We start from the raw sequence: 18,942 nt of genomic DNA, 5'->3' as shown, positions 1-18,942 counted from the left end.
GATTTAAACTACTGCATTTCCCCAGCTGTGAAGGTATAGAAGCCAACAACCACAATCTGATTGTTATTCAACTCTAGATAAGCCATGTATAATATATATACACAAATTATCAGGCCTACTAGGTAGCGTCCCAGGAATGGGCACTTCAAGCCAAAAACAGCCTCCAGATTATCAGGCGAGAGAAGACTGGAGGGCATCTCCCAACTGAGGTTGCTGTGGCTTAAATCTAACATCCTGCCAAAGGGCGCCTAGCTCAAACGGTTAGGTGACCCAGCGGCACTCCTCAGGTCCTGAGTTCGACTCTCCGTGGGAGCGAATTTCAGGCTGAGGTTAAAAAATTCCCCTCGCCCGTCCCCATGTGCCAAAGCGCAGTTATGGCCCGGCCCGGTTCTCACAGGGCAACGGATACCACTGCGTCAGGATGGGGGCGGGGGTTTGGGGGTTTTCCCGGTCTGTGTGAGAAGATCTTCTTCTTAAAGGGAAAACCCGGGGGTTAAACCCGGGGGCTGTCATAACCCCCGCAGGTCGAGTTTTAAATCTAACATCCTGATGTTCTTGGTGATTCCTTGTGGAATTGAGCCCTAAAATCTATTCTGATTCCCTGCAAATCTGCACATCATGGCGAGGTTCAGCAAGCTCTGTGGCATTTCCCTGCTGAGGTTGTTGCCTGACAGGAGCAATTGCTGGGTCTTGGAAGGCTCAAGAACTCATCTGGGATGTCCCCTGCTAGACTGTCCTGGCTGAGGTCTAACATGGTAAGATTTCTTTACCCAAATAGACCCATGGGAATGTAACCACTGAAACTATTGTTTGACACGCCAAGTTTCTCCAAAGAGGGAACCATGGTTGTAGGGGTAGGGCCTTTCAAGTCATTGGATCTAAGGTTCAAACTCTTCAATCTTGGTAATAACTTAGTTGGGAACTTAAAAGTTGAAGGACAATAAAGAACCTCAAGATTGGGAAAGCCGGAGAATTTGCAGGTTGAGCAGAAAGCCTATTGTTGCTGAAATTTAGCATTCGCACTCAAGCCTTCATGGGGCAAGGAGATATTTGGTCTGACAAACTGGTGAAGAAGTTGTTCGATAGATCAAGAGATTACAAGGTATAAATGTGGGGCAAGGAGAGATTTGGTCCGGATGGTGGCATTGGAGAGGCCAAATCCTGATGTGGATAGTGCTGTGACGACCTCAGACACAGAGGAACTTGAGTCAGGAGTGGAGCCACCAGTTGACTCCATTCCACTGCCATGGATTGGAGCTGGTGTTTCAGTTCGTTGTCCTGGATGATGAAGCCACCACAACAGCATTCTTGAAACATCCCTCATGATGTTGTATTGCACTATGTTCAGTTGTGGTGGTGATGGCATGGTGGTCGCTGTGAACACATGAAGGAGCCCAGGAAACAGCAGTAAGAGCATGCCTCATGGCTGCTCTTGGTTCTCCTGTTTAGTATGCTACCATGAGCTTTGCAGTCTGCACTTGTGTGCTTTTATATACACATTGCATCATCAGTGCAATGCCGGCGATGTTGAGTGTCTGCTGTGCAGGAAGGGGTCAAACAGGCTCACGATGTTGTTGCCCTGCACCTCACCATCTTGCTTTTGGACTTTGGAGTGCCAATCCTAGATCAGATTGATGTGTAATTGTCTTCTCTCCTCTGTCCTTGATCAGAGCTCACTTTTGTCCTGAGCCTCTGTCCTTGATCAGACTGTACCCAACAATGGGCGAGGGGAGTCGAAGCTGACTTTTGTCCTGAGTTAAACTTCTGTCGGGATAGTAAGACCGTCTGTTTGCCTGATAGTAGTAAAACTCAAAATTCCAGTGGTGGCCGGATGCTGGTTATAGACTTATAGATAGATGATGATATTTAGTTTTCATTTGGCACAGCTCAAATTGACTGGTGAAGCAGTTTCTTTGCCTGTAGTTTTTTTGTTGAGGGGATTCTTTGGGTCCGATCGGTTCGCTTCTAAAATTTGATATGCTAATGATTTAGCAAATCATGATTTTGACTACTATTTGGTTTGCTACCAAAACTTGCCAAACTCTCATATTTGGCTTGCCAAATCTATGGCAATATTTTTATTTAACTTTTGGCATGATGAATTTTGGATGTAAAGCAAACAGCACGCCCTTTGCCTGTAGCTCTACGAGCTCCGTGGCGTTAGAGAGAGAACCCAGGGAGAGGGGTGCTCCACGCGGGCCCGGTTTCCTGCTAGGTCGAAGGGGTGTGCTGAGCTGTCGCACTGGGCTTTTGCCTTGCGACTGATAGGGAGTGGTGGAGCTGGGCCGGTATGTGCTTTGCAGGAGAAAACAGGCCTTGGAGGAAGGGAGCAGGCCGGGGGAGGGAGCAGAAGGGCCGCTTCGGGCCAGAAACTGAGGAGGGATTAAAAAAAAGAAACTGAGGAGGGAGTTTTCCAAATAAAACTCTTTTTTATTTCAAAGCCATCAAAACAAAATCGAAGCAAAGCCTTTTGAATAGATAAACTTTTCAATTGAAAAACAAAGCAAATATTTTTAGACCAGCTTATTTTCAGACCTTTTTAAGTACATTATCAAATCCTTTTTAATCCAAGCATTTGAATCACATTTTCAAATACTTTTGAAAATATTTCATAACTCATTTTGGAAGATCTATTTTTTTTTGAAAAAAAGGGACAAGTTAAATATGGAGCCAACTTAAATGAATCAACTCATTTTCATTTACTTGTAAAAATTTTATAAACCACATTTTACTTCTCTTAAATTAACAACAAACTAAATAAAATCTTGGAAAATTTTAGAAAATTATTAAATCATTTATTTTATTTAGTGTTTTCTATTCACAATCCAAAATTGAAAATTTCGAGGTGTGACTGGCAACAACAGGGGTCCCATGCAACATTGATAGCATGCGGTTTTATGCAAAACGACAAGAATCCTAATTTTCTCTTCTTGGTATTAAAATAAATTTTATCTAAAGGGGCTATATTTAAAATAATTGACCTATGCACCGTACTGCCCGACCGAATAGGACCACCGTACTACTCTACATGTACGACTTCGACCTCTCATAAAAATTCTTTTTTGTTGTATGTGTTTTTCAAAGAAAGTTTCATGATTGACATTTTAGATCACTATCTTCTTAGGCCCATATGAATATATGACGATGAAATTTCTACCTAATTGATGGTTGGAAAGCAGTACACGTTGGATCATTATCCAGGCTGGCCACCCTCACAGGTTAGCAAAAGCAACAATTGAATTATATAAACTTTCAATATAGATGTTATTTTAGGATGGGAATGGGTCGGTCCGGACCTGGCACTGTGGCCTCATGGCCGGCCAATTTGCAAGGCCATGGGCCGACCCAAATATGAAAAAAAAATCCTTCGGCCTCGCTGGCCTAATGGGTACTGTGAGGTCGACCCAAAAATATTATCACTTTCTTGGTAATCATACACTTAAACATATAACTGGACATACTTTGTTTGCATTTCTACAATATTTTTGAAGTATAGCAAAAATACTATCACTTTGTTTGCCCATCAGTGTTACACTATTAGGCCAGTCTCAATGGAAGGTTTCATATCCTAGTTTCCAACAAAGTCACGTCAGCTTTACATATTGAAACTGAAGTATAAAACTAGCTTTCTCAATGCATAGTTTCATTTGACCATTTTATAGGCTATCTGTAACATTTAATTCTTGTATGGTATTGTGATCAAATATGCCATGTGATCTGTGTAGCCATTTGAAAGTATATCTAAACTAAGTATTAACATAGTGGAACATGACCGTGTTAGCAAATAAATCATGTGTGTGTGTGTGTGTGTGTGTATAGTAAAGTGGTTGAGCAACTCTAGGGTGAGTGCTCACGCACTGTTCATATCATGAATTTGAATAGTAATCGTGAATTTGAATAGTGAACACTGAATTTTGAATAGTGCTATGAATAGTAACTCAAAATTTTAGAATTCGAATTTTGAATCTGTCCGAGTTATCGCTGAAATACGGACCCCTGTATGCAGTGGTATCAGAGCCAGGTCATTAAATTTTGAGTTTAAGGGAGTTAATTATATTGCCAAGTTTAAACAAGTCGCCATAATAACCTTAGTCAAAAACTTTACTAATAATAGAAACTTTAGACAGTGAGATTCAATATTACGAGAAAAAATTAAATAAGATTCCTAATGAATATAATACATCTATGTTATGTGAATGGTCTGCCATAAGAGAAAAGGAACTCTACTTTAGACGAGAGTTATATAGACTTAATAATATCAAGAAAGATAGAGAACTAAAGAATAAATATTTTAAAACACCTGTTGTGAAAAAAAAACAAGAAGATGAGTTAAAAACTAAAGACAAAGAGTCTCATAAAGTTGAAGAAGTTGCGCTGATGAATAATATTGAATACATTACAAATGAAGAAGAGCAATGGGAGATTAATAATAAGTTTTTATTAGAAAGTTATGAAGAAGAAAAAAATAATGCTCAGAGTTACCAAGATTTTATAGGCTCTTTAGATGATGAAGACTTACGCAATCTAGATAATGCAATGGAAGGGTTAGATATAATATCTAAAAATATTAAGAGTTCAAAGGAAACAAAAATAGAATTAATGAATCAAGAAGACTGTGAGCACGATTAGATAAAAGGAAGAGGGGATTATAATATAAAATGTGCTTTTTGTATATTTTACCCTAGTCAAGAAAATAGACTTACATGTAGTAAATGTTTAAAACAAGCATGTGCTTCATGCCTAAAAATCACTAACAAAAAATAGAGACAAGAAGTAGAACTAGAATCAGATGATAAATTATTAGCAAGCAGAGTCAAAAATTTAGAGAATAGAATAAATAGCTTAGAAACAGAATTAGAAGAGCTAAAGAGTAGAATAGAACTCAATGAAGCTAATAAGATAGAAGAAAATCATAGAGGCCTTACCGAGTTAAAGGATCAAGCTATGTTAAATAGAAAAAATGATAAAGCGATACAATTAAAAGAAGCCATAATAAACTTTGGTAGCAAATATATAGTAAGATTACCATTTAAAGAAATTATAAGAATAAGAATACCTGTAAAAGTAAAATTAACGCCTAATATTTCTTATAAAATATTAGCGCTAGTAGACACCGGTTGTACAAAAAATATTATACATGATAAATATTTTGCAAAATGTCCCGAAATAGTTCATACAATAGATCAAGATAAAGCAGAAATATCTACTGATATGTCTGGGATAAAAAAGGTTCATAATCAACTAGCTTATGATGTTGAAGTACAAATAAATAACACAAAATATATAATGGATGAAATTACAATAAGAGATCTATCTATGATACATGATGATATGATATTAGGATTAAGATTTCTACAATTCTCTTTACAAACAACTATCGTACATGAGCAAGGTATAACATTTATTCCTTATCAAGACAACATTTCATATATAACAGAAGTACGAAAGACTATAAATTCTAATCCAAGAAAGACCAACCTAGAACTCCAAGGATCTGATGAAAAGGTCCCTGATAATCATATAGATGAAGAGTTAGGTGAAAATATAGAAGAATTTCATATAGCAAACTCATACATAGAATGTATCAGTCTGCAATCATTAGCACCAAATTGGTATAGAGATATAAAATCTAAAAAGGATATAGATAAAATTATAACAAGATTGGAAGATATTCAGATAATCGGAGAAATACCAATGAAGCATTGGGACAAAAATAGTTTATTATGTAAAATTAACATAAGAAATCCTAACTATATAATTAAGACAAGTCCTATAGAAGCAACACCTAAAGATATAGAAGAATTTAAGATGCATATTGAAGAATTACTAAAATTAGGAGCTATAAGAGAAAGCCGAAGTCCTCATAGATCAGCTTCATTTATAGTTAGAAATCATGTTGAAATAGCCAGAGGAAAGTCAAGAATGATTATTAATTATAAAAGACTAAATGATTATACTATAGACGATGCTTATAATATCCCAAATAAGCAAGAATGGATAAATAGAATACAAGGTAGTAAATATTTCTCAAAATTTGATTTAAAAGCTGGGTTTGATAAGTAAAAATGGCAGAAGAATCAATAGAATGGACTGATTTCACATGTCCTCAAGGTCATTTTGAATGGCTAGTAATGCCCTTAGGATTAAAAAATGCCCCTGCTTTATTTCAAAGAAAAATGCAAAATATTTTTAATGAAAATGAAGAATTCATATTATTTACATTGACGACTTATTAGTTTTCTCAAAATCCTATAAAGAGCATATAGCTCATCTAGAAACCATCTTTAGAAAGGTAGAACAATATGGGTTAATATTGTCTAAAAGGAAAATGAAGATATGTAAGGAAAAGATAATTTTTAAGGTCATGAAATAGGAGAGGAAAAAATTTATTTACAAGATCATATTGCAAAGAAAATCTTAGAATTTCTAGATGTCATGAATGATAAGAAAACCCTACAGCAATTCTTAGAAATAGTAAATTATGCTAGAAATTATATTAAAAATTTAGCTAAGCTAGCTGGTCCATTGTATGCAAAATTAAGAAAAAATGGGCAAAAACATTTTAATTCTGAAGATATAAAGTTAGTAAGAACTATTAAATAAAAGGTCAAAGATTTAAAACCCCTAGAGTTACCTTTAGATGATAATTATTTCATTATAAAGATAGATGCATTCAAGGACGGGGTGTAATATTAAAGCAAAAACCACACAAGTACTCTCCAAAGTTAGAAGGAAAAATATGTAGGTATGCTTCAGGAAAATATAAGCTAAAAGCAATAAACAATACGGATAGGAAAATTTTAGCTGTTATAAATGCAATAAATGCTTTTAGATTATATCTAGGATTTAAAGAGTTCATAGTTAGGACAGACTGTGAAGCTATATGCAGATACTATAATAAAGTCAATAGTAAGAAATATTCAACTAGGCAATGGGTTTTATTCGAAGATATTATTACTAGAAATGGTTATAAAGTAATATTTGAGCATATAAAAGGTAAAGACAATACATTGCCTGATATATTTTCACGATCCTCTATTTTACAGGAATGAAGAGAGGAACAAGCCCTATTGGGGATGAATGTTTCAGCTTTGGAATTGATAATAAGTTAAGAATTTTCCCACCAAATACTTATAAATTTAAGCATCGAGACCATATTGTTCTAGATGATATACAAGAATGCATTCTAGACAATTTCTGGTTTTAATATAATAATAAAAGAGAAGATAAATGTTATATGCTAGCAATATTAAATAGTCTAGTTGAATATTTTTATATGATTAATGGGAAAATGCAACTAAAAGAACCATCCAACAATATAGAGAAAAAAACCCATATATGTTATATATAGGGGAAAAACACCAGGAATTTATATATTATTTGAAGAAGTTATAGCTCAGCAGATAGAAAAAGAAAAAAATGGAGGAGTGTCTTGGAAAAAATATTTAGATATTGATCAAGCTCTTTCATATGCAAGAACTATTCGGGGAGTAAATTATTTCTTAGAGCCGGCAGCCAAAGACTATATCCAGAAATATAGGAAGGCTAATGAAATAAAACCAATATGGGCAGGGCCAAATATAAGAGAAGAAGGACCGTTTAGACCGCATACATATAAATAGGCGGTAAAAAAAGATATAGACCCATTGAATGAAGAATATGTTAATACTAAGATGAAAGAAAAATTAGAGTCAATAACTCTTCAATGGAAGAAAGACATAAATGGAGAAATCTTATAAGAAATAAGAGGTGAAATAGATGAAAAATTTGAAAATATAATGAAAGACTATGAAGCAAATATTAAGAAGGATTATGAGTCAAAAATGAATATACAGATATCAGACTATGATAAAAATGATGATGAGATGTTGGATATCCGTGGTCATGGACAAAGACCAGAATATTAAATTTCAATATAATGAAAATTAAAATACATATGTTCCATATATAATCTATGTTGATAAGGTGTTATCAACAATTTGGCCGGGGAAAACTACATGCCATCATCCTTGATTTGATGTCTGCAACATCAATCATTCGAGCGTGGAAGACCATATCAAAGAATATCTATATCCACAGAAGGATAAGACCGTGCGCGATGGAGGACAGCACAAAAGGAATATATAGTCACTCTACTGTATCCAGGATAATTATTCTCCGTCCAGCTGTCCAGGCAATAGTAAAAAGGAATGATTGAAGACTTCGTCTCGAAGGCTCCTTTAGATGATAAGCATGAAGGACACTCCCTTCGTGCTATAAAGCGAGACGTCGGGCGCATTCATTCATCATCGAAGAACCTAGCATCGACCGAAGAAGCAAGAGCCAAGCATCACCGGCCTTAGACATGCACTCTCATCCACCACCCACTCCACCAACTCTCCACTCACACATACACCATGAAGACATAATCTCAGAATGACTCTGAGAATCATCCACCATTAGTAGTAATCATCCATTATCACTGTATCACTCCACCTTTGTAAATTAGAGAATAAAGAAGGTCCCCATGATCTTCCTGCGCTTGTAAGGTAATCCCTAAGGTTTGTGCTAAGTGCTTGAGGTTTCCCGAAAGGGAAAGCCGTATGTAAGCTTGCTCTGTGGAAATGAATTAAGCTTTCCTGTTTTAATCCCTGTCTTCCTTTAAGCTCATTCATATGGGGCGATGTCTCTATGCTAGGGACCCTAGATGAGAAACATCTGTGTGTGTTGTTCTCGTATTAGCTCTGGTAGCGGCGTTTGTAGAGAATCCTGTGTGTGCAGAGAAGTGTTCCCTTCGGGTGGAACTGTCTGGGGAGACGATAGAGCCTGAGTCCTGTGTGTGTGTGGCTGTGGAAAGCGAGCGAGGAGGCCAGGCTAGCCTGGTTCTAAAGTAAGCTAGTGATGCATACGGTGAGTACTGAGTAGGACTGTCACAAGCATAATCGCACGATCGGCTAAACTGTTGGTCTCACCAGCCTGCAAAAGATCCTTAGAAATACTTATCCGCATACTCATATTCACTAAACACTCTGTAACTAATCACTCAGTCATCCATAAAATAATTGCGCGCGAAAACGACATCACGCCATACTTGCAGAGGCCCCGTGCCTTGAATAGTAAAGTGGTTGAGCAACTCCAGGGTGAGTGCTCATGCACTGTTTATATCCAGAATTTGAATAGTAACCATGAATTTGTAGTAAGGAATTACTGTAGTCTCGTAAATTAGCATAGTAACTATCGTAACTCAAAGTGGCCACAGAATAAGTTATTCTATGGCCAGCCTGCACAATAGTAGATCTATGTGTGTGTATATATATATATATACAAAAAACATCCACTTGTCAATCAATCAAATAAAAAAAGGACGCAGGCCTTATCCTCCATCCCGTTCGATGCTTCTCGTCCACTCGTGAACACCGGCACAACCGCCACCGTTCCTTCCTGTCCTCTCATACACGACATGGTCGGAGGCATGATAGAATATGCCGCCATAGCCGTGGGACGCGTCGAGGTGTCAAGATGGACGACGTACCGACTCTAGATCTAGGGGGTTTGGCTCCGTAACGACGAACAAGTCCTGGTCTTCTTGTCCCATCGTCCATGGCCATGCCCCTGAGCTGCAGGATGGAGGGGTGGCCGAGGCAAGGCGTGCAAGTAGCTAGCCTCGCGGACGACCGCGCAGAGGCTCACCGCACCATCGTCACCCTCGCTGGGGCGCACCCGCTTGACGGAGACCGCGCCTCGGCGACGGTGGGGTCAGAAGGCCCAAACTCCTCCCGCATCTCGTAGGCGTCGAGGCTGTCAAAATCAAAGTATATTGGTCGGCCCCACCACCGGAGCAGGGCGCCTGGGCTCGAGCCCTCCACCGGCGCTCGATCCATCGGTAGAAGTAGCAAGAAGATATTGCCGGCGCTCGATCTCCTCAGCTACTCGGGTCTCCTCCATGGGAGGGGGGAAAAGGAACGAACAAGAAGGAAGAATGGCGGGAGCAGTGGGAAGGATTGTGGCGGAGGCGTGCCTGGAGCACGGGATCGACGGGGATGAAACTTTCTCCCTCAACGCTGGCGTCGTCCAGTTTCCATGAAGTTGGAAACCCCTCACACTCGTTTCGGGGGATGAAACGTTTCTCCTTTACACTACAGGATTCTAGTTCTTTGTCGAGTGCAGGCCGCACTCGGTAAAGCCCGCTTTACACTCGGCAAAGGCTTTGCCGAGTGCCGCACACGGCAAAGAGCACTCGACAAAGAATTCGTCGGCAAAGAATTCTTTGCCGAGTGCCACCTGTCGGGCACTCAGCAAATCCTTTGCCGAGTGCCATGTTAGCACTCGGCAAAGTTAACGTCCACCGTCATCTATCGGTTTCTTTGCCGAGTGCTGACATGGCAGGCACTCAGCAAAGAGTTTTTAATTTTTTTTAAAAATAATATTTGCCGAGTGCCGCTCTGACAGGCACTCGGCAAAGTAATTTTTTTGGAAACAATATTTGCCGAGTGCTGACACTCGGCAAACTTATGGTCACTTTGCCGAGTGCCGTGTCAGCACTCGGCAAAGATGTTGTGCTGGGAAAAACTTCCCCAGCTTTGTCGAGTGTTTGCACTCGGCAAATCTGGGTAAATTTTTTTTCTAGTTTTTTCACATTCCATCCATGCAATATCACATATATTCAACACAAATCCATACAATATCACATATATATCACATTCCATCCATACAATTCAACACAAATCCATCCACAAGTTCATCCGTAACAAATCCATCCATCCATCACAAGTACATCCATACAAATCCATCACTAGTCCAACATAAGTTCAACATAACCCTCACAGAAGCCAATCCATCACTAGTCCAACATAACCATCACAAGTCCAAAAGCGAAATGAGAGGTACCTACTGCGTCCCTTGGTCCCCATGGCCCCCAGAGTGTGAAGAGCTCCTAGATGGCCACGAAGGCCACCCTTGCTGCGGAGGGCCACCCTGGAACGTCCACCCGGGTGGCGGAAGATGGCCGCCTGTCCACCCGGAGTACCCATGCTGCGTAGATGAAGGAATGCCACCTGGCCATGTGTACTGTGGAGTCGGGCCAACCGTGCCAACCGGCCACCCGTGCCATGGAGAAGGGCCACCTAGAGGAGTCGGGTTCGAACCCGCCGACTGTGCCTGCACAAAGGAGAAGTGATCTCATTAGTACCTGCAGGATGGCCGCACAAGCTAAAGCAATAAACGACCATATATACTCACCAGAGTCCCTGTAGGACTAGGAGGAGGGGGTGGAGCGAACAGCGAGGGAGGTAACAGAAGCAGGACCAAACCCGGGATCTAAAGGCCCTGAAGTAGGTCACCACGTCCTGTAGCTGACGCGCCGAGTGCTACTGGATAGCCTCCGGCTAACGAGCCGACTGTTGCTGGATAGCCTCCAGCTGCCGCTAATGGGCCTCCGCCTAGGCCATCTGCTGGGCCTGCAACTCTGCCAGCTGGGCCTGCAATATTACACCCGCAAGGTTTAAACAATGCAAAGGCCAGGTACATGTGTAAAACCAGTGAACGACGAATAAAACTATACTTACCTGAAATGCCGCCATCATCTGCGTGGAGCTCGGCTACCAAGGTGCTATGGGGATGTCGAAGGAGCTCGTGCTGGTTTGTCGAATCTAGCTCAGTCTAGGAACAGAGGACGACTCGATTGCGCTGTTGGCCATCCAGTACTGGCCGTGCTGGTTCCCTCCTCCCAACCTCATCATGAGGTCCATATCCAAGGGCTGGGTGGCCGAATCGAAGTCCTCCCCATGGCATGTGTGAGCCGCCTAGGTGTACTCGGCAAGCTTGGGGTAGACGCTTGCGTTGGTGTACGCGTCGGCCCCGTCCTTCGGGTTGTAGACGTTGTCCGCCGTTGTCGCTGGGCCTTTGTGAGCCAGGGCGTACCCCATGAACTCATTGATTTCCTGGCCACCATGCGACTGGGACTGCGAGGAAAACACAAAGATGATTACAAGTAATGACAATTGAGCGCTAGAATAAATAAATAAATAGATCAACAGAAGCGTACCCATCTTTCCATGTAGACTGGGAGGGGCCGGTTCCCTTGGTGGTGTGACGGCCCTTGCATCTCCAGGCGGCACCTCCGACGGCTTCTGCGCTGAGTGTACATGTCCTCCGAGACCCAGTTGTTCACGATGTCCACCCAGCAGTCTTTGTACTTGGAGCACCAAGCAGGACACATCTGCATGACATCAAGTATTTGACATGTCAGAAAATGAATTGAAGCCTACTTATTTTTCATGTAAGGAATCAGAATGAATGTTTCCTACTTACCTAGAGGTACTGCTCCCTGGTGAGGTCGGTCTCCCCTCTGGAGCATCATCTGCCTGGCTTCCCTCTTCCTCACCACCCGGCCAAGCACGTTGGCGTTGTAGGTGATGATGCACTGGATACGCCCCTCGTGGTACAGGTCCTTGAGTCGCTCTCTGCAGACCTTGTCCTACACTCGCGCCACCTCGGCCTGTTTCCCATCCTCGCACGTGAAGTAGTCCTGCATACAGACATCATGTATCATTTCATTATTTCAAGAACGTCCAACGAATGCATAGTACTGAGCAATGCGGTGCGATGAAGACTCACCCAGAACTCCCTCTTGATCCTCGTTGCAAGGGTGCCATGGTCGGGGTCCACGACGCTGGCGAAGTGCTCCCACGACCAGGGCGGCCCTGTCACCCCGACGTGGGTGACCCTGCCAGGGTAGTGCTTCCGAAGCAGGAGGCTCTGGATGCCATTGACATGGCGTGCATTGCCCCCTCCGCTCACAACCGTCCAGTTACTGCACCAGTCATTAAGAAGAATTATTAGTCTGAAGTACGATTTTCAACATGTCATATGAACAAGTAGTGAAAACATCAATGGTTACTTACTTGTCACCGTAGGGTCAAATCACCGGGCAGCGGGAAGGCGCGAGCGGCGCTGAAGGGAGGGACGAGGGCCCGCGCGAGTAGACCTTGCTCGAACCTAAGGAAGGCGTCTCCCCTAGTGTCGCCTCGCCCCCGTGGTCCGAGTCCGATGAGGAAGAGGAACTACCGGTTATCGTCGTCGTCACCTCCTGTTGGGGCGTCGGGTCGGGAGGCAACTCCAGCCTCCTCATCGCCGAGCAACGTCCGCGGGGCCTCAAGGAAGAGGGGATTATAATATAAAATGTGCTTTTTGTATATTTTACCCTAGTCAAGAAAATAGACTTACATGTAGTAAATGTTTAAAACAAGCATGTGCTTCATGCCTAAAAATCACTAACAAAAAATAGAGACAAGAAGTAGAACTAGAATCAGATGATAAATTATTAGCAAGCAGAGTCAAAAATTTAGAGAATAGAATAAATAGCTTAGAAACAGAATTAGAAGAGCTAAAGAGTAGAATAGAACTCAATGAAGCTAATAAGATAGAAGAAAATCATAGAGGCCTTACCGAGTTAAAGGATCAAGCTATGTTAAATAGAAAAAATGATAAAGCGATACAATTAAAAGAAGCCATAATAAACTTTGGTAGCAAATATATAGTAAGATTACCATTTAAAGAAATTATAAGAATAAGAATACCTGTAAAAGTAAAATTAACGCCTAATATTTCTTATAAAATATTAGCGCTAGTAGACACCGGTTGTACAAAAAATATTATACATGATAAATATTTTGCAAAATGTCCCGAAATAGTTCATACAATAGATCAAGATAAAGCAGAAATATCTACTGATATGTCTGGGATAAAAAAGGTTCATAATCAACTAGCTTATGATGTTGAAGTACAAATAAATAACACAAAATATATAATGGATGAAATTACAATAAGAGATCTATCTATGATACATGATGATATGATATTAGGATTAAGATTTCTACAATTCTCTTTACAAACAACTATCGTACATGAGCAAGGTATAACATTTATTCCTTATCAAGACAACATTTCATATATAACAGAAGTACGAAAGACTATAAATTCTAATCCAAGAAAGACCAACCTAGAACTCCAAGGATCTGATGAAAAGGTCCCTGATAATCATATAGATGAAGAGTTAGGTGAAAATATAGAAGAATTTCATATAGCAAACTCATACATAGAATGTATCAGTCTGCAATCATTAGCACCAAATTGGTATAGAGATATAAAATCTAAAAAGGATATAGATAAAATTATAACAAGATTGGAAGATATTCAGATAATCGGAGAAATACCAATGAAGCATTGGGACAAAAATAGTTTATTATGTAAAATTAACATAAGAAATCCTAACTATATAATTAAGACAAGTCCTATAGAAGCAACACCTAAAGATATAGAAGAATTTAAGATGCATATTGAAGAATTACTAAAATTAGGAGCTATAAGAGAAAGCCGAAGTCCTCATAGATCAGCTTCATTTATAGTTAGAAATCATGTTGAAATAGCCAGAGGAAAGTCAAGAATGATTATTAATTATAAAAGACTAAATGATTATACTATAGACGATGCTTATAATATCCCAAATAAGCAAGAATGGATAAATAGAATACAAGGTAGTAAATATTTCTCAAAATTTGATTTAAAAGCTGGGTTTGATAAGTAAAAATGGCAGAAGAATCAATAGAATGGACTGATTTCACATGTCCTCAAGGTCATTTTGAATGGCTAGTAATGCCCTTAGGATTAAAAAATGCCCCTGCTTTATTTCAAAGAAAAATGCAAAATATTTTTAATGAAAATGAAGAATTCATATTATTTACATTGACGACTTATTAGTTTTCTCAAAATCCTATAAAGAGCATATAGCTCATCTAGAAACCATCTTTAGAAAGGTAGAACAATATGGGTTAATATTGTCTAAAAGGAAAATGAAGATATGTAAGGAAAAGATAATTTTTAAGGTCATGAAATAGGAGAGGAAAAAATTTATTTACAAGATCATATTGCAAAGAAAATCTTAGAATTTCTAGATGTCATGAATGATAAGAAAACCCTACAGCAATTCTTAGAAATAGTAAATTATGCTAGAAATTATATTAAAAATTTAGCTAAGCTAGCTGGTCCATTGTATGCAAAATTAAGAAAAAATGGGCAAAAACATTTTAATTCTGAAGATATAAAGTTAGTAAGAACTATTAAATAAAAGGTCAAAGATTTAAAACCCCTAGAGTTACCTTTAGATGATAATTATTTCATTATAAAGATAGATGCATTCAAGGACGGGGTGTAATATTAAAGCAAAAACCACACAAGTACTCTCCAAAGTTAGAAGGAAAAATATGTAGGTATGCTTCAGGAAAATATAAGCTAAAAGCAATAAACAATACGGATAGGAAAATTTTAGCTGTTATAAATGCAATAAATGCTTTTAGATTATATCTAGGATTTAAAGAGTTCATAGTTAGGACAGACTGTGAAGCTATATGCAGATACTATAATAAAGTCAATAGTAAGAAATATTCAACTAGGCAATGGGTTTTATTCGAAGATATTATTACTAGAAATGGTTATAAAGTAATATTTGAGCATATAAAAGGTAAAGACAATACATTGCCTGATATATTTTCACGATCCTCTATTTTACAGGAATGAAGAGAGGAACAAGCCCTATTGGGGATGAATGTTTCAGCTTTGGAATTGATAATAAGTTAAGAATTTTCCCACCAAATACTTATAAATTTAAGCATCGAGACCATATTGTTCTAGATGATATACAAGAATGCATTCTAGACAATTTCTGGTTTTAATATAATAATAAAAGAGAAGATAAATGTTATATGCTAGCAATATTAAATAGTCTAGTTGAATATTTTTATATGATTAATGGGAAAATGCAACTAAAAGAACCATCCAACAATATAGAGAAAAAAACCCATATATGTTATATATAGGGGAAAAACACCAGGAATTTATATATTATTTGAAGAAGTTATAGCTCAGCAGATAGAAAAAGAAAAAAATGGAGGAGTGTCTTGGAAAAAATATTTAGATATTGATCAAGCTCTTTCATATGCAAGAACTATTCGGGGAGTAAATTATTTCTTAGAGCCGGCAGCCAAAGACTATATCCAGAAATATAGGAAGGCTAATGAAATAAAACCAATATGGGCAGGGCCAAATATAAGAGAAGAAGGACCGTTTAGACCGCATACATATAAATAGGCGGTAAAAAAAGATATAGACCCATTGAATGAAGAATATGTTAATACTAAGATGAAAGAAAAATTAGAGTCAATAACTCTTCAATGGAAGAAAGACATAAATGGAGAAATCTTATAAGAAATAAGAGGTGAAATAGATGAAAAATTTGAAAATATAATGAAAGACTATGAAGCAAATATTAAGAAGGATTATGAGTCAAAAATGAATATACAGATATCAGACTATGATAAAAATGATGATGAGATGTTGGATATCCGTGGTCATGGACAAAGACCAGAATATTAAATTTCAATATAATGAAAATTAAAATACATATGTTCCATATATAATCTATGTTGATAAGGTGTTATCAACAATTTGGCCGGGGAAAACTACATGCCATCATCCTTGATTTGATGTCTGCAACATCAATCATTCGAGCGTGGAAGACCATATCAAAGAATATCTATATCCACAGAAGGATAAGACCGTGCGCGATGGAGGACAGCACAAAAGGAATATATAGTCACTCTACTGTATCCAGGATAATTATTCTCCGTCCAGCTGTCCAGGCAATAGTAAAAAGGAATGATTGAAGACTTCGTCTCGAAGGCTCCTTTAGATGATAAGCATGAAGGACACTCCCTTCGTGCTATAAAGCGAGACGTCGGGCGCATTCATTCATCATCGAAGAACCTAGCATCGACCGAAGAAGCAAGAGCCAAGCATCACCGGCCTTAGACATGCACTCTCATCCACCACCCACTCCACCAACTCTCCACTCACACATACACCATGAAGACATAATCTCAGAATGACTCTGAGAATCATCCACCATTAGTAGTAATCATCCATTATCACTGTATCACTCCACCTTTGTAAATTAGAGAATAAAGAAGGTCCCCATGATCTTCCTGCGCTTGTAAGGTAATCCCTAAGGTTTGTGCTAAGTGCTTGAGGTTTCCCGAAAGGGAAAGCCGTATGTAAGCTTGCTCTGTGGAAATGAATTAAGCTTTCCTGTTTTAATCCCTGTCTTCCTTTAAGCTCATTCATATGGGGCGATGTCTCTATGCTAGGGACCCTAGATGAGAAACATCTGTGTGTGTTGTTCTCGTATTAGCTCTGGTAGCGGCGTTTGTAGAGAATCCTGTGTGTGCAGAGAAGTGTTCCCTTCGGGTGGAACTGTCTGGGGAGACGATAGAGCCTGAGTCCTGTGTGTGTGTGGCTGTGGAAAGCGAGCGAGGAGGCCAGGCTAGCCTGGTTCTAAAGTAAGCTAGTGATGCATACGGTGAGTACTGAGTAGGACTGTCACAAGCATAATCGCACGATCGGCTAAACTGTTGGTCTCACCAGCCTGCAAAAGATCCTTAGAAATACTTATCCGCATACTCATATTCACTAAACACTCTGTAACTAATCACTCAGTCATCCATAAAATAATTGCGCGCGAAAACGACATCACGCCATACTTGCAGAGGCCCCGTGCCTTGAATAGTAAAGTGGTTGAGCAACTCCAGGGTGAGTGCTCATGCACTGTTTATATCCAGAATTTGAATAGTAACCATGAATTTGTAGTAAGGAATTACTGTAGTCTCGTAAATTAGCATAGTAACTATCGTAACTCAAAGTGGCCACAGAATAAGTTATTCTATGGCCAGCCTGCACAATAGTAGATCTATGTGTGTGTATATATATATATATACAAAAAACATCCACTTGTCAATCAATCAAATAAAAAAAGGACGCAGGCCTTATCCTCCATCCCGTTCGATGCTTCTCGTCCACTCGTGAACACCGGCACAACCGCCACCGTTCCTTCCTGTCCTCTCATACACGACATGGTCGGAGGCATGATAGAATATGCCGCCATAGCCGTGGGACGCGTCGAGGTGTCAAGATGGACGACGTACCGACTCTAGATCTAGGGGGTTTGGCTCCGTAACGACGAACAAGTCCTGGTCTTCTTGTCCCATCGTCCATGGCCATGCCCCTGAGCTGCAGGATGGAGGGGTGGCCGAGGCAAGGCGTGCAAGTAGCTAGCCTCGCGGACGACCGCGCAGAGGCTCACCGCACCATCGTCACCCTCGCTGGGGCGCACCCGCTTGACGGAGACCGCGCCTCGGCGACGGTGGGGTCAGAAGGCCCAAACTCCTCCCGCATCTCGTAGGCGTCGAGGCTGTCAAAATCAAAGTATATTGGTCGGCCCCACCACCGGAGCAGGGCGCCTGGGCTCGAGCCCTCCACCGGCGCTCGATCCATCGGTAGAAGTAGCAAGAAGATATTGCCGGCGCTCGATCTCCTCAGCTACTCGGGTCTCCTCCATGGGAGGGGGGAAAAGGAACGAACAAGAAGGAAGAATGGCGGGAGCAGTGGGAAGGATTGTGGCGGAGGCGTGCCTGGAGCACGGGATCGACGGGGATGAAACTTTCTCCCTCAACGCTGGCGTCGTCCAGTTTCCATGAAGTTGGAAACCCCTCACACTCGTTTCGGGGGATGAAACGTTTCTCCTTTACACTACAGGATTCTAGTTCTTTGTCGAGTGCAGGCCGCACTCGGTAAAGCCCGCTTTACACTCGGCAAAGGCTTTGCCGAGTGCCGCACACGGCAAAGAGCACTCGACAAAGAATTCGTCGGCAAAGAATTCTTTGCCGAGTGCCACCTGTCGGGCACTCAGCAAATCCTTTGCCGAGTGCCATGTTAGCACTCGGCAAAGTTAACGTCCACCGTCATCTATCGGTTTCTTTGCCGAGTGCTGACATGGCAGGCACTCAGCAAAGAGTTTTTAATTTTTTTTAAAAATAATATTTGCCGAGTGCCGCTCTGACAGGCACTCGGCAAAGT

The sequence above is a fragment of the Miscanthus floridulus genome, chromosome 10 (genome assembly GCF_019320115.1).
Source record: "Miscanthus floridulus cultivar M001 chromosome 10, ASM1932011v1, whole genome shotgun sequence".
NCBI classification, from domain to species: Eukaryota; Viridiplantae; Streptophyta; class Magnoliopsida; order Poales; family Poaceae; genus Miscanthus; species Miscanthus floridulus.
Note: the sequence above shows the minus strand (reverse complement) of the source record.